Source organism: Paroedura picta, chromosome 7, assembly GCF_049243985.1.
Source record: "Paroedura picta isolate Pp20150507F chromosome 7, Ppicta_v3.0, whole genome shotgun sequence".
NCBI lineage: Eukaryota > Metazoa > Chordata > Lepidosauria > Squamata > Gekkonidae > Paroedura > Paroedura picta.
Genome location: NC_135375.1, coordinates 19,649,528 through 19,665,421, shown reverse-complemented (window position 1 = coordinate 19,665,421; position 15,894 = coordinate 19,649,528). Strand labels below are relative to the sequence as shown.

Below are 15,894 nucleotides of genomic sequence, written 5' to 3'. Positions count from 1 at the left end.
CCATCTGCAGTGATCTTGGAGCCCAGGAAAATAAAATCTGTCACTATCTCCATTTCTTCCCCATCTATTTGTCAGGAATTGAGAGGGCCGGATGCCATGATCTTCATTTTCGGCTATCCTTCTGCAAAGGTCAGAGCAGGAATTCCTCGAAGGATTTCCCTCCCTCCCTCCGACACTACTTCTCTTTTTAGTTCATTAAGTGATAACACATTCCTTCTGAGCCACTAACCCAGTTTCTTTATCTTTGGGCGTAAGTTCTTCTGACAGCCAGGGAAAGCTCGTCAATTAGCCACGGGCACACTCTCTCCCTGCTAGCAACGGTGCGCCTGCCAACCCCAATTTCTACCCTTGTCAGATGCATCAGGCTGTCCCCCTCCAGTCAAACAAGAGCAGTGGCAACGCACGCTCCAAAACTCTTGCTGCTCCACTGGAGTCATCTGAAGGCCTCGCCTCACCGTTCCGGGTCAGCCGTTGCTCATTTGCTCTCCCGTACAAGATTTCCCCGTAACCAACTTCAATTATTTTGCAGTCGCTCATTCTCTGCAACAAGCCTTTTTCATATTCTAAGCTTCTACCCCACCTTACTGATTTCTTGAACAGGTAAGATCTCAAGATTTTACAAGGGATTTGAGAACACTAATCCCCAACATGGGCATCACAGGGCCAACTAACTTGTTCCCTGATGTATCACAGAATCACAGAGTTAGAAGGGGCCATCCAGTCCAACCTCCTGCTCAATGCAGGATCAGCCTAAAGCAGGGGGAGTCAAACTGCGGCCCTCCAGGTGTCCGTGGACTACAATTCCCATGAGCCCCTGCCAGCAAACACTGGCAAAGGGCTCGTGGGAATTGTAGTCCGTGGACATCTGGAGAGCCACAGTTTTACTACCCCTGGCCTAAAGCATCTAGGACAGGGGTAGTCAAACTGCGGCCCTCCAGATGTCCATGGACTACAATTCCCAGAAGCCCCTGCCAGCTTTCGCTGGCAGGGGCTTCTGGGAATTGTAGTCCATGGACATCTGGAGGGCCGCAGTTTGACTACCCCTGATCTAGGATAAGGATCTGTCCAGCTGCTGCTTGAAGACTGCCAGTGAGGGGGAGCTCCCCACCTCCTTAGGCAGCCAATTCCTCTGCTGAACTACTCTGACCATGAAATCCCTCCCCCTTCTCTCCCAAAACAATTTTCCCCAAAGCAAAGTGCTAATCCTGGATTTTTCTCCATCTCTTTGGAGCAGCAGATGCTTCAGAAGGCATCACCTATCAGTTTCCATGGAGCTCCCATAAAGAAACTGCTATATTTAAGCACAGGAAGATATGGGGCTCGGAACTTCCAATATCTTTTTAGACCCAGCCTCCATGGCAACTATTTGGTTACGGTGCCGACATTGTTCTGAAAATTCCAACAGCACCCGCAGGCTCAACCAAGACAACACAATAAACCCAATTCCCATCCAATGCTGCAGTTTTCTTCCCTTTGATGCCTGCTCAGAAGGTCAACGTCTTCCTTCACACCTTGCACAGTGCAGAGAAATAGTCTCCAACAAGGGACAAAGATTGAGGGGGGGGGGAAGAACTCTGAGGATGGCCTCTCCCTTCCCCCAGGACCCTGAAAGGCTGCAGGCTCCTGGGCAGGGAACTCACTGGCAGGGGCAGCTCTCACACAGCAGGGATCTGCAGCCCTTGAGCCTCAGAGGGAAGGAGAAGGAGGAGGGGGTGGTCAGAGGTGGGGGATGGAAGGTGATTGGCTGGCCGCTAGGCAGACAGGCAAGCTGGTTGGAGCAGGAGGCACGCAGGGGTGGGACAGCCACCTTGAGTGGGTGTTAAGCGCTGAGTGGCACTTAAGTCATGAGACCAGCTCCTCCTCCTCCTAGGCCTTACCAGAAATATTAAGTGGAACAGTTGGCCACGTTTTATAGGAAGGCTTTGCTCGCTAAAAGATTCTTGAACCTTTTTTCTTATCTTTCACATTCCTGACTGCTCTGGAACCTGATTAGCATACTCCTGTTGAGTGAGCCTGGATGGATGAACCAATTCCACTGAAAAGCACTACGTCTGGCCAACACAGGTTCTGTTGGCCATGTTCACTCCCACCAGCAAGTCAGTAGGGATGGTTATGCGAGTGTGAAGCCACCTCATGCAATGGCTCATTGTGTGGTTCCACTGAGCTGGGAGAAGATTCGAGGAGAGGCTGAACAGTTCCCGGGAAGGTGAAGCACTGGTGCAGACAACTGGAAAACTAATTTTGATGTCAGACATCCCATTTACCCTTCAACACCCCCCTTTCTCCTCCCTGTGAGTAACCAACAGGGCTTGTGCAGAAGTGTCCAAATGTCTTTAAAGAAATAATTTCCTCCACACCCTCCTCCCAAAGAGAGGAAGCTCTCGGGGAATAGCTTGCCACCTAATAGGGCTGCCAACTGGTCTCTGCCTCACTGTTTCTCCAGTTCCCTTGTTCCCTTAGAGCTGGGGGTGGGGTGAGTGTGCATGCAGACAAACCTGCTTCTATCCCTTAGGCCAAGCTGTCCCTCCAAGTTGGGCTAGGAGTTGCTATTCCTGCATTAACAGGCATCTAGGTGTAAGTAGCGTAAGGAGGCATGTAGGTGTGTCATCACACTGAGGACCTTTAAAAGGAGAGTTTAAAAGGAAAGTTGACGGAGCTGTCAAAGGTTTGCAGGGGCTGCAAAATAGCACTCTACCGTTAGACAAATGGTTGAGACCACGGATTAATTGCACAGGACTGCCTCCTCTCTGATATCCTCCACCCTTTTGGGTATATGTTGTACCCTTGCAATGATTAATCTGTGTGGCTGGGCAGCAAGGGTTGGAAGGGAGGTGGGGTGCTTAATAGGCATTTACTGTTTTGCTGCCTTTTATCACGTTCTTAATATTGCATGGTGCTGCTATTTATTGCTGCAAACCGCCCTGAGCCCGCTCGTGGGGAGGGGCAGTATAAAAACCATCCAATAAATCTTATATAAGCTGGAATCAAAAGGAGAGTAACCAGATAATCCTAAAAAGACCAGCAGAGTATACTGACCATCCCTGCCAGTTACAAGTCTACCTACTGTAGCCCATAGAAGAAATATTCATAGTCAGCTACTGCAAGTTTGCAAATTCCCATATACTTCCACGGACAGCTCACAGGCAATGGAACGGAAGTCTAGTCTGTGAAAGCTTTTGCCATTATAAAACGGAATAAGATAGTCAGTGCTGCACAGTGGTTAAGAGGGGCAGGCTGTAATCTGGGCCCAGTCTGCACACAATAGATAATGCACTTTCAATGCACTTTAGAAGTAGATTTTCCTGTTCAGGACCATTTATGCACTGGAGGTTTCATGCTGGGCTGCAGGCTGGAGTTTTAGTTGTGGCAGGTTGCCCCATCTCTTCCTGCACCCACATGGGGGAACATTTGGCCTGTTATGCCTCATCCGCCCCCAATTTGTGCTCCTGCACAGGAGCTGGGGCAGTGAAGTTCCCAGTGCATAAACGGGCCTGCACAGGAAAATCCAGCTGCCAAAGCACCTTGAAAGTGCATTATCCTATGTGTGCAGACTAGGCCCAAGAGAGCCGGGTTTGATTCCCCACACCCCCACGAGAAGTCTAGTAGGCCAGTCAGGGCTCTCTCAGCCCCACCTACACTCATGAGGTGCTGTTGTGAGGAAAGGAAGGAAAAGATGATTGTAAACCACTTTGAGATTCCTTAGGGTAGACAACAGCAGGATATAAAAACAAAACTCTTCTTTCTGTTTTTCACATGAAGCCTCTTAGGTAACCTCAGGGCAGTCCCAGTTCTCTCGAAACTCTCTCAGCCCCACCTGTCTCACAAGGTGCCTATTCTGGGGAAAGGCAGGGCATGGGATTGTATGCCACTTTGAAACACGAAGAGAAAAGCGGGGTATAAAACCTCCTCCTTCTGAATCTTCTAGGTGTCACAAAACTCTGTTTCCCTGCTACAGACTTCCCAGTTATCTGCAGGTCTCCCTCATACCAAGTGATTTAGTAAGTACAGATGCTGTCTTTAAAAAGCAAACAAACAAGAAACCTTAAGAACATAATTTGGGCAAGTCATCACTTCAGATCAACACAGTTATAAGTTAACATAAGAAACAGATGTTTCTGTGTGAGAAAGAACAAACAACTCGAAGCCTGGAAGAAAAATGAACTGGCACTCTTTCATCCCAGACATTTTTAGGATCAGTGTGGCCCAAAATAAGCAAGTTCTGATTTAAGAACAAAGCAAAAAAAAAAACGCCTTATTGCCCTCACTTGACCGGCTGGCAAAGTTACTTCCGGTTTCATTCCAAGAAGCCAGACTGAGGCATGCTCACGGTGTGAAAAAGCAAAAGTCCGCACCATTCAACTATCATACGCTGCCCCTTTCAGCCCAACTGATCATCCTGCAAACAAACCAGAGGGCTCTCTTTCACTATCTGGTCGTTCCTATGCCTGTACAAATATACATCAAAAGAGTAAAAAAAAAGCAACTCTAGAAATAATTCCAGCTATTCATTGTTACGGGTTTTCCAGGCTGTGTGGCTGTAGTCTGGTATTAGTTGCTGGTGTTTTGCCAGTAACTGTGGCTGCTATCTTCGGAGGAAGGACGCGGCAAGATGCCAGCCAGTTACCACTGAAATGTCAGGGACGAAAACTACCAGATTATGGCCACAGAGCTGGAAAACCCACAACAACCAGCTGACTCTGGCCACAAAAGCCTTCAACAATTCAATTCCAGCTATATTTACGTTCCTTAGCAGGGAACATTCCTGAGATTCTTCCTGGAGTGGGTGAGATCTCTTTGATAGCGACAGAAGTGACTCCTGCAAGGCAGCAAGGATTCTGCAGGGGTGGCCAAACTGTAGCTCTCCTAATGTCCACGGACTACAATTACCATGAGCCCCTGCCATGCTGGCAGGGGCTCATGGTAACTGTGGTCCACAGACATCTGGAGAGCCACTTAAAAAATAAGGATATATTGCCCCTCTTGAGCCGGTTGTCTTGGGGTGGTGTACAGTCATAAAGTATATATAAACAAAGTTCTACAACAATAGAACACATTAATCGATAAGCATTAAAATCATTTAAAATCTCATTCAAATCACAACTGAATTTAACCAGATTTAATATAGCCACAATTGGAAGGAGTGCTGAGAGACAAGGGGACCAGATAAGGGAGACCCTAGCAGATCATACTGCCACCCCTGATAGACTGCAACCTTTGCATCCCCCTTAGACTGTTCTAACACGACCTATCAGATACGTGCTATAAATGCCAAACTGCATGTGAGTGGTCAGCAAATGTTTGCATTTCTTCTGAATACTGCACAATTCTCCTTTATTGATATCCAAGCTTTCACTTCTTTAAAATGCCTCCACTCAAAAGAAGAAAATAAACGCATTATCGTATGAAACAATCCAAATAGATTAAGTAATTCACCACAGCAACTGGAAAAGAATAGATGGATGGAAACAAGCTAACTTTTAAAACACAAGTCAGACGTAACCCCGCTAAGGTGAATGTAAGCCGCTTTGAGCCTCCTTCGGGTAGAGAAAATCGGCATATAAGAACCAACTCTTCTTCTCCTTCAGTAATATCAGGGCTCTCTCAGCCTCACCCACCTCACAGGGTGTCTGTTGTGGGGAGAGGAAAGGGAAGGCAATTGTAAGCCGCTTTGAGCCTCCTTCGGGTAGAGAAAAGCGGCATATAAGAACCAACTGTTCTTCTCCTTCAGTAATATCAGGGCTCCCTCAGCCTCACCCACCTCACAGGGTGTCTGTTGTGGGGAGAGGAAAGGGAAGGCGACTGTAAGCCGCTTTGAGCCTCCTTCGGGTAGAGAAAAGCGGCATATAAGAACCAACTCTTCTTCTTCAATAATATCAGGGCTTTCTCAGCCTCACCCACCCCACAGGGAGTCTGTTGTGGGGAGAGGAAAGGGAAGGTGAATGTAAGCCACTTTGAGCCTCCTTTGGGTAGAGAAAATCGGCATATAAGAACCAACTCTTCTTCTTCCAGCATGACTTCTGTGTGGGTTCCAAGACCAGCAACGTCCACTAGAAATCTTGTTCCATTAACAGTATTCCTTCCACGGCATTCTCTCTTGCCTCTGTGTCACTTTAATCGGGTACATTGCCCAGCTATGAAATGGAAAATTGGGCTCAGGATCAAACTGCAAACGGATAGGCAGGTTGAAAGTCATCTAATCTTTGCTCCTCTGGATCCTGAAATCACGTATATTGTCTTCTTCCCGGAACCTTATCTGTGCTTTTTACCGACACTGAATAATTAGGGTAAGGAGGACCTCAAAGTTCAGTTTCACTTTCACCTTTGAATACTGGTCTCCACAAAGCACTGCAATTCCTGTAAAGGAAATGCACTGGACAGCACAGACGGACTTTACATAAACCTGGTCCATTATGACCCACCCTCTGATATAGCCCACAAACTACATGAAGATGGAAATCTATAGTGGACCAGATGAGCTGGCCTTTAGATTCCCCTTATGATACATTCCTCTCAGAACTAGCTTATACGTTTTGTTTTTAGATGCAAACTATAAATGTCGCATGCCAATGCAAGAAGCAGGTATGTGTATTGTATAGATAAGAAAGTTGGGGGGTGAAAAATGCCATCACATCGCAGGCAACTAATGGCAAGGGAAGGACTTCTTCATCCAGAGAGGAATTAATGGGTGGAATTCATTGCCGCAGGAAGTGGTGATGGGGGCTACAAAAACAGGCAGCTTCAGGAGGGGACTGGATAAACACATGGCACAAACGTCCATGAGTGGCTATTAGCCACAATGTAAAGTCATCGGTGGCCAAACCGTGTCTCTCCAGATGACCATGGACTACAATTCCCATGGGGCTCTTGGGAATTGTAGTCCATGAACAACTGGAGAGACACAGTTTGGCCACCCCTGCTGCAAATGAAACATCTGGGGCAATGATGCTCTATATTATTGGTGCTTTGGACTATCAGAGAGAAGGACTTCCATCCCTACTGGTGGACCTCCTGATGGAACCTGGGTTCTGGTCACTGTGGGACAAAGAGCATTGGACAGGATGGGCCACTGGCCTGATCCAACATGGCTTCACTTATTTTCTTAACCTCGTAGGGTTTGCAAGGCAAGAGGGGAGCAGAGGTGGTTTGCCATTGCCTGCCTCTGCGTGGACTCCCTTGATGGCCTCCCATCCAAATACCAAGCAGAGCCAACCCTCCTTAAGGTTAGCCTTGGCCAACCCGGTCAGTGCCCCGCTGCAACTCTGTCGGCCTGGTGGCAAATCTGGGCTTGCTGCTGCACAATGTTAAACCACCCATTACTAATTGTTACCTTTATACACCACCTCCTAAACAGGCTCCAGTCCAGCTGCTGACTACACATAAGCTGGTCGCAGATCAACAAAGCTGCCCTATACCTTTCAGACCGAGGACAAATGACAGCACCATTTATCTAATTAAGAATATTTATATCCTGCACTGTCCAGAGACTCAAAGTGGCGAACAAGACAAAAACACTGCCAAATGCAGCACAAGCAAATGGATTTATTCAATACATTTCTACCCTCTCCTCTCTACGCTTAGGGGGCCCAGGGGGGCTGACACCGTTCACCTCTCCTCCGTTTTGTCACAACAACCCTGTGAGGTAGGTTAGCCCGAGAGAGGGTGAGTAGGCCAAGGTCACTCAGCAAGCTTCCACTGCACAATTAGTCGTACTTATTCTATGCGCGCAGGCCGCTCAGCCCAGAAGTACGGTGACAGGTGAGCCTCTGGCGGGAAACCCCCTCTGATAAATCAAGGCTAGTATAGAAGTCACAAATGCCTTCAGATAGATAAATAAATCCCAAACCAAAAGCTACTGGGGTCACCAAAACAGACCCCTTCCCCGCTCCTACAGCTCTGCCCCTGACACTTTCCCTTCCCATCGAAGCGTTTCCCTTTGACCTTCCCGCCTTCTTGAGAATCATCTACTACTCCGTCCAAGTCCCGAAGACGCCAAAGAGGTGGTTGATGCTTCCCTTGAGTAAGCAAAGAGCCGTAAGGTCTCAGGAGCCAGCCGAACGGTTCATGGGCCGTTATTACTGGGATTATTACAGGGAAGGGTCAGAATCCCAGGGGCTTTACTGGCATGCAAAAAAGATGACAGGAAAAGACGTTCCAGCGGGTCGCCTTCGTGTTGGCCTGAAGCAGGAGGGCCAAACTGGCGTCTGGGGCCCCTTTCAGATTAACCACGACAGAGTCAAGGCTGAGCATGGGTGGGCAGGCTCGCTTCCTCACGACACCTCATACAGGGGTAGTCAACCTGTGGTCCTCCAGATGTCCATGGACTACCATTCCCATGAGCCCCTGCCAGCAAACGCTGGCAGGGGCTCATGGGAATTGTAGTCCGTGGACATCTGGAGGACCACAGGTTGACTAGCACCTTTAACACCAATAAAGATTTTACTGTAGGTCTCTGATTTTACTCTGCTACTTCAGAGCAGCATTTGAATCGATCATGGAAAGGCTGGACGGAAAGCGCCGCCTGGGCGGGAAGGAGAGGGCTTTTTTTTGGGGGGGGGTCATTGAGTCCGCCGCCCCCTTGTCCCGCGGCTCGGCCCGTCTCCCTCCCTTTCCCCGAAGAAACTTTCCTGGCCTCCTCCTCTTCCTCCTCCCGGGCGGGCCCGCGAACCCCGAAGGGGCTGATGCGGAACAATAGGGCCAGGCGCCCGAAAGCCCTCCCCGGCCCCACCGCCCGGCCTCCCGGGACAAGAAGGACGCGAAAGGCTTCTTTCCTCGCGGGCAACACGGGTCCGACGGCCCGATTCACACGTGCGCGGATCTTCGCCGCGGGCCCTCCCCCGGGGGCGGCATCTGCCTTCGGCGAGCTCGGCAAGCGCTCGGCAAGCGCGCCGCCCCCTCCCCCTTCTCCTTCCCCTTCTCCCCCGGGCTCGGGGCTCCGGCGGCGGGCGAGACAATGCTGCCATTCATCGCCTCCCTGGCCGCGCGGCTCGCGAGGGCTCCTTGCCCGGAAAGGAGACGGCGGCCGAGAGCGAGGCGAAGTTCTTGCGGGACTCACCCCATCGAGGCGGCGCCGGCTCCGGCTGCTGCTGCTGCTGCTGCTCCCGTTCCCTCTCGTGCTGCTGCTGCTGCTGCTGCCGGCTCGGGCTGGGACTGCGCGCGGCGGCGCGGGGCGAGGGGGAGCGGCGCCGCCAAGCGCTGGGCGCCCGAAGTGGCCTGGCGCAAACCCGCCGCGGGCTACTCCGCGCCTCCGCGGCTCCTGGGCGTTGGGAGCGGGCCTGACATCATCATCCTCGCCGCCGCCGCCCCACGTGAGCGCGCCCGGGGCTGCCCCGCCTTGGGGGAAGCGGCTCGGAGCAGGCAGGGCAAGGCAAGGCAGGAGCCCAGCGCTCGGCGGGCCCGTCACGTGGGGCGCTCCTCCGGCCGGCCGGCCCGCCCGGGCCACGCGCTTCGGGGCCAATCGCCGCGCTCGGCTCCGCTGGCTCGCGGGGTTGTTCTCGGGCGCCCCCCGGCGGCGGCTCGCCCGCTTTGCGTCGCGGGGCTCCTCTCTGGGCTTTCCGCGGGAAGAGCCTCAAGGCGCTTTCCGAAGGACGATCGTCCGTGGCTGAAGGGCCGTCGGAGGAAAGATGCATAGGGCGGCCCGGGGAGAAGCCCGTGGTCAACGAGTTGCCAATGGCCAGGCGGCGGCTGGAGGTCTCCCGGAATCGCAGCTGGCCTCCAGGTTGTAGAGATCGGTTCCCTGGAGGAAACAGCAGTTCTGGAAGGAGGGTTCTGTAGCACTTTGCCCCTCTGAAGTCCCTTCCCAGTCCCCACACCCCCAAGTCTCCAGAAATTTCCTAAGCCGGAGCTGGCAACTCCATGTAAGGTTACCCGAGGCCAAAGTTTCACAGCGTGTTATGGAATTTAACTTCCAAGTAAGCATTTCTTTGTAAGCCGTTTGCATTGAAATAGGACTTACTTCTGAGAAAGCGTGCTTAGGATAAAATCATTATTGCAGAGACGGTGACTCAAATAGCAATCTTATTTATTTAATTTCTAGACCGCCCCTCCCTGCAGGGCAGGCTCTGGGTGGTTAACCGCATGAAATTCATACAAAAGTTAACATCATAAAAACATAAGTCATGAAAACAGTGCATAGGACCAGTAAGTAGCTATTAATACAGATGAAAACTCCAATGAAGAAGAAGAGCTGGTTCTTATATGCCACTTTTCTCTACCCAAAGGAGTCTCAAAGAGGCTCACATTCGCCTTCCCTTTCCTGTCCCCACAACAGACACCCTGAGAGGTGAGTGAGGCTGAGAGAGCCCTGATATTACTGAAGAAGAAGAGGAGTTGGTTCTTATATGCCACTTTTCTCTACCCGAAGGAGTCTCAAAGTGGCTCACATTCGCCTTCCCTTTCCTGTCCCCACAACAGACACCCTGAGAGGTGAGTGAGGCTGAGAGAGCCCTGATATTACTGAAGAAGAGGAGTTGGTTCTTATATGCCACTTTTCTCTACCCGAAGGAGTCTCAAAGTGGCTCACATTCGCCTTCCCTTTCCTGTCCCCACAACAGACACCCTGTGAGGTGGGTGAGGCTGAGAGAGCCCTGATATTCCTGCCCGGTCAGAACAGTTTTATTAGTGCCGTGGCGAGCCCAAGGTCACCCAGCTGGTTGCATGTGGGGGAGCGCGGATTCAAATCCGGCTCACCAGATTAGAAGTCCAGATTAGAAGTCCTCACTCCTAACCACTACACCAAACTGGCTCTGATTCATTAGTAGGGTTAAAACCAAGCAGTTCTGTTTGTTTGTTTTTTAACAACATCTTCTGTGCTTTACAACATAAGGGAACCTAGCATATTATATGGCACTGTGCCATAGGATTGCCAGCTACCAGGGATGGGGGGAGGGTGGGAAATGTAACCCCCTCTTTTAAAAAGGTTCCAGAGGAGATCCAGGAAATTACAGTCTAATGTTGATACCAGGGGAGTTGGTGGAACCCATCATTAAAGATCGAATTAAGAGGCACATAGTTAAACAAAAACTATTGAGGAAGAATCAACATGGGTTCAGTAAGGGAAGATCTTGTCTCACTAACCTTTTGGCGTTCTTTGAGGAAGGAAACAAACATGGACAAGAGTGACCCAGTAGATGTGATTAACCCGGACTTCCAGAAAGCTTTGTGATAAAGTTTCCCATCAAAGGCTCCTAAATAAACTCAGCAGTCACGGGATAAGAGGAGAAGCCCTCTTGTGGATTAAAAGCAGGGTATACATGCACAGTTTTCATAGTGGGAGGTGGTAAGCAGTGGGGTACCTCAGAGCTTGCCCCTCGGTCTTTTTTACCTTGTTCGTTAAAGATCTGGAGCTGAGAGTGAGCAGTGAAGTGCCTAAGTCTGCAGGTGACACTAAGTTGTTCAGGGTGGTGAGAACCAAGGGAGACTCTGGAGGTGTGGGGTGCTCTGGAGGGATCTGCTAAGGCCAGGAGAGTGAGCATCAGTGTGGCAAAGGAGGTTCAACACAAGCAAGTCCAAAGGAATGCACGTTGAAGCCCAAAATCCTGAAGAAACCAAGTATGGTTTGGCATATGATGCTTATTTTTATTTCTTTGTTATATTTTTATCTCACCACTTCTCCAAGGACTCATGGCAGGTTACAGAATAAAACCATAAAAAACCCATAAAAACCCATTCAACAATAACCCCCCCACACACACACACACAGTACAGCATGATAGATGGAAAACTCCCCTACAGACAGCCATCCTAGATGGGATGTGCAGGGGCCTGATCCCACAGAGGGGCCTGAATTGATCGTAGGCCCTGGACTCACCCAAAGACCTGGTGGAAAAGCTCCGTCTTACAGGCCCTGCCTTCTCCAACTAGCTAGAGGCAACAACAACAACAACAGAAGTCTGTCCCTTTAATAAAGGAGGTTATTGACCAGATAAGGTTGTTTCCTTGCATGTTACTGAAAGTTTCACTTGCCCATTTCAGGCCTCACATGAAGCTGCCTTATCCTGAAACTGTCAGTCAGCAATGTCTGCGCAGACCATCACTGCTCTCCAGAGTCTCAGGCTGAGGTCTTTCACATTTCCTACCATCTGATCCTTTAAACTGGAGAATGTTGAGGGTTCACAGCCTTTTCCCCAGCCTCTCTTAAAGGGGCATGGCATCTTTTTTTTTCCAGGCCAGCTAGCAACCCTGTGACTTGGCATTTAAACGAGGATCATGCAGAATTGGTGGTGGAATTTAGTTCTGATTCCAAAAGGCTTCCTGCGTAAGGCACTGAGCTTTGTATAGGGGTATAGATCCCAACGAATCTCTGTTCTGTGTTGTCAGAGATATCCAAACAATTCTGGGGTCTTGGAAACCCAGTGGCTTATGCACAGGCACCCCTTGCCATAGAGGACGGGAAACTAACAAACAAGGACCTTTTCCAGGCCAGACTGGTCAGTAATTCTGGTTGGGGAAGGGGGAATAATCTGGGCATTTACTTAGGTCACTCTGGGTGGGCAGGTAGTTGTGAGTTCCTGCATTCTGCAGGGGGTTGGGCTAGATGACCCTGGAGGTCCCTTCTAACTCTATGTTTCTATGATTCTAAGGGCCAGAGGTAATTCCCATCAACTCTGTGGACTGAAATGGACCACTGCAGATTTGGCATTCTATACGTGTAGGCTATAGAACCTGGAAACATCAATATTTATGTACTGAAAAAGCAAATGCAGCTAGAACTTTATTTAAGGTGACCAGATTTTAACATTGGTAAAGTGGGACACCATTGACCGGGGGGATTCTTGATTAAAAATTTGGTCTATATGGAGCAACAAAAAGTTTCCTAGAACTCATAGAATGCAAAAATAGTATTGTAATATGTATTTTTTAATCTCAACATAAGTACAATTTGCTAGGTGCCCCCAGATGTCCCTCCAAAAGTGGGACAATCTGGTCACCTTACCTTTATTGCCTCGTAGACACACTGCCTATCTATTTCCAGTTCAACCATCATTGCTCTGAGAAGTCCTCTATTTTTGGCATTCTGTTCCAGAATTCCTTGATTCCCCCCTTCTGAATTTTCTGCCCTGGGCCTTTCCCAGGGATCTCCTCGAACTGCCCTTTCAGATCGCGTATCTGCTGGGAAAGGCATAAACCAGTGCAGTCAGAGGAAGTGAGAATTTCCTGCAGACGCCCATATGACGGTGAGAGTAGCCACAATTACGACCACTTCCTGGTGTCAGGGGAAAGGCACTTATCTCCATTTGCCATCTCCGTACAGCACCGCAATCTTTTTTTTCCCCCTCCAGAGACCACAGGCATGCAATCAGCCAAATGGATTGCTGCTGCCTTCGTTTTGAATTTTCATCTTTTTAAAGATGTCTTCCTCATTCATTTTTGCTCTTATCGCTATTCTCCAGTAATGGCATGGAGACACCTGTCAGGACTTTATTCTGCCAGTGTTGGGAGATGGGCATCTCAAGCTGATACCCAGGCAGCAGTTCCACAGTTCCCAGGGTCCAGAAACAGCCTGTCTGTGAGACAGAATGAAACAAGCCCTGGGGGAAGAAGGAGAGTTGGTTCTTATATGCCGCTTTTCTCTACCCGAAGGAGTCTCAAAGCGGCTTACAAACACCTTTCCCTTCTTCTCCCCACAACAGACACCCTGAAAAGTTAGTGGGGCTGAGAGCTCTAAGAGAACTGCTCTGTGAGAACAATTCTAAAAGAACCAAAGCACAACACCCTCTGTCTGGTCCTTTCAGCGTCTAGGATTTAATCTCTGTCATTTCCTACCCTGCGGCTCATTTTCTCTTCCCAGCGGGAGAAGAGTCCCTAAAAATAGCATCATCTAGTGTCATAAAACGAATACGTGAAGCTGTCTTATACCGAGTCAGACCACTAGTCTGTCAAGGTGTCGTGGACCAGTCAGCTCCAGCAGAGCCCACTGATGCAGCCAGCAGGCCTACCCTAAACCCACATTCAGTAATAGAGACACTGCTGGAGGAGGCAGTCTCTGTACAATGACCCCTCAGCCCACCCACCCCCAGCCCTGAGTTGGCAACAGAGCGCTCTCTGCCAGTCAGTTTACTTCCCCTGCCACCAGAGATGCAGGAACAGCATAGAAGTAATAATAGGAGGGACTTGCGAGACAGAAGGCGTAGTACCAGATCGGCAGGACAACACAGGCTCCGAATCAGTAATAAGGACGAGTGCTTGCAGGAGCAGGGCTGAGGTGGCTGGCAGGTGTTTGCCCTGAAATATAAAAACAAGAGCTTGCTTGTGCTTCCTGACCTTGCAGACTGTAACCCTGATTGGATCCCTCTTCCCTGACCCTGGCCTGTGCTCTAGAACAGAAGTAGTCAACCTGTGGTCCTCCGGATGTTCATGGACTACAATCCCCATGAGCCCCTGCCAACCTTTGCTGTAAATACCCAGAATACCCAGAATACTAGAGAGGCCATGCTTGGAACTCGATGGAGGAAGCTTCCACTTTCAACAACTAGTACGCCCGAGATTACATTGGTCTCCAAGGTGCTACGGACTCAGAGCACGGTGTCCGACACAGCTGCCCTCCCGAAACACCCTTGTACTGTTTGGTTAACCGCTGGAGCTGCTCTGCCAATAGGACGTCATGGCATTATCTCACTGCCTCCTGTGAGCAAGAGTTGAAACATTTATTTGGGAAAGCATCCTTCCTCTCTGTATCTGTTTTGGCACTGCTATAAGCAGGATTCTGCGTAGGCAGCGATTTCGCACAAGGACAGAAAAAGCACACCGGTTGGAACTGGGCTGAGCCTTCGACGTCTTGAGAGTTGCAAGTCGTCTTATTTATCTCGCTCGACGCTCCTGGCAGTGAAGACAGCGCGTGGGCACCGCCTGGTGAAACGCGTGAAGCCACGGGAGCTCAGTGGAATCCTTCCAAGTGCTGGCTTCACGGCGAGGCTCCAGAGCTTAGAGCTAGAAGAGAGAAGGGAAAAGACTGAGAGAAATAGAATTGGGAAGGAGGCGTCAGTAAAGGAGCCTTGCGGGCAAGGGGGGGGGGAATGCAAAGGAGGAAAGAAGCGGTTAAGCAGAGAGGAAAGTCTGCAGAGGGTCATGCTTAAGATCACGAGGGGCTGCCGCCTCGTGTCCGAATAAGCGTGGGAGGCAAAAGGTGACGAACAAGAACAAGGGCTAGTTTTTAATATCCCCTTTCTCGCTACACGGAGGAGTCCCCAAGAGGCTTAGAAACCCCTTTCCTCTCCCTGTGAGGTAGGTGGGGCTGAGAGAGCTCTGAAAGAACTATGACTGGCCCAAGGGTCACCCAGCTGCCTGCATGTGGAGGAGTGCGGAATCAAACCCAGTTCTCCAGGTTAGAGGCTGCCGCTCTTAACCACTACACTGGACAAAGTATGCTTGAGTCTATGCATGAGGGAGATGTGGCGGAAAGGATGAGCCAATGGGAAAGTAGGAAGGGGTGTGTGTTACTTCATGCAGGGCCTAGAGCAAGGATTTCTCAACCTTGCTGTGAGCACTTTGGGAATTTGAGAGGGTGGCAGGGGAAGAATAGTTGGTTTTTATTTCCCACCTTTCACTGCCCAAAGGAGTCTCAAAGCAGCTTCCAATAGCCTTCCCTTCCTCTCCCCGCAACAGCCACCCTGTGAGGGAGGTGGGGCTGAGAGAGCTCTGATAGTACTGCTCTGTGAGAACAACACTGTTAGGGCTGTGACAAGCCCAAGATCGCCCAGCCGGCTGCATGTGGAGGAGTGGGGAATCAAATCCAGCTTGCCAGATTAGAAGCTGCTGGTTTTAACCACTACTGCAGGCTAGCTCAGACTACAAGCAGTGCCATCCTAAGCAGAACTGCACCCTTCTAAAACCATCTTAGAACAATGTCACTAATGTTAAAAAAGGTAAAAGGTAAAGGTATCCCCTGTGCAAGCACCG

General features: G+C 50.0%; 1 protein-coding gene across 4 annotated transcripts in view; it reads right to left on the bottom strand.

Moving 5' to 3' along the window:
- The window catches only part of RAI14 (retinoic acid induced 14), a 122,090-nt gene extending 106,196 nt beyond the window's left edge, over positions 1 to 15,894 (bottom strand). The window contains exons 1-2 of one of the 4 annotated variants that reach the window (XM_077346942.1): positions 14,744 to 15,894; positions 14,133 to 14,220 (exon numbers count right to left, since the gene is read on the bottom strand). The gene's annotated coding sequence lies outside the window, so the exon portion shown is untranslated. Of the gene's footprint in view, positions 1 to 9,052; positions 9,706 to 14,132 lie in introns of those variants that run through there. The other 3 variants (XM_077346941.1, XM_077346940.1, XM_077346943.1) reach the window with 3 other exon arrangements.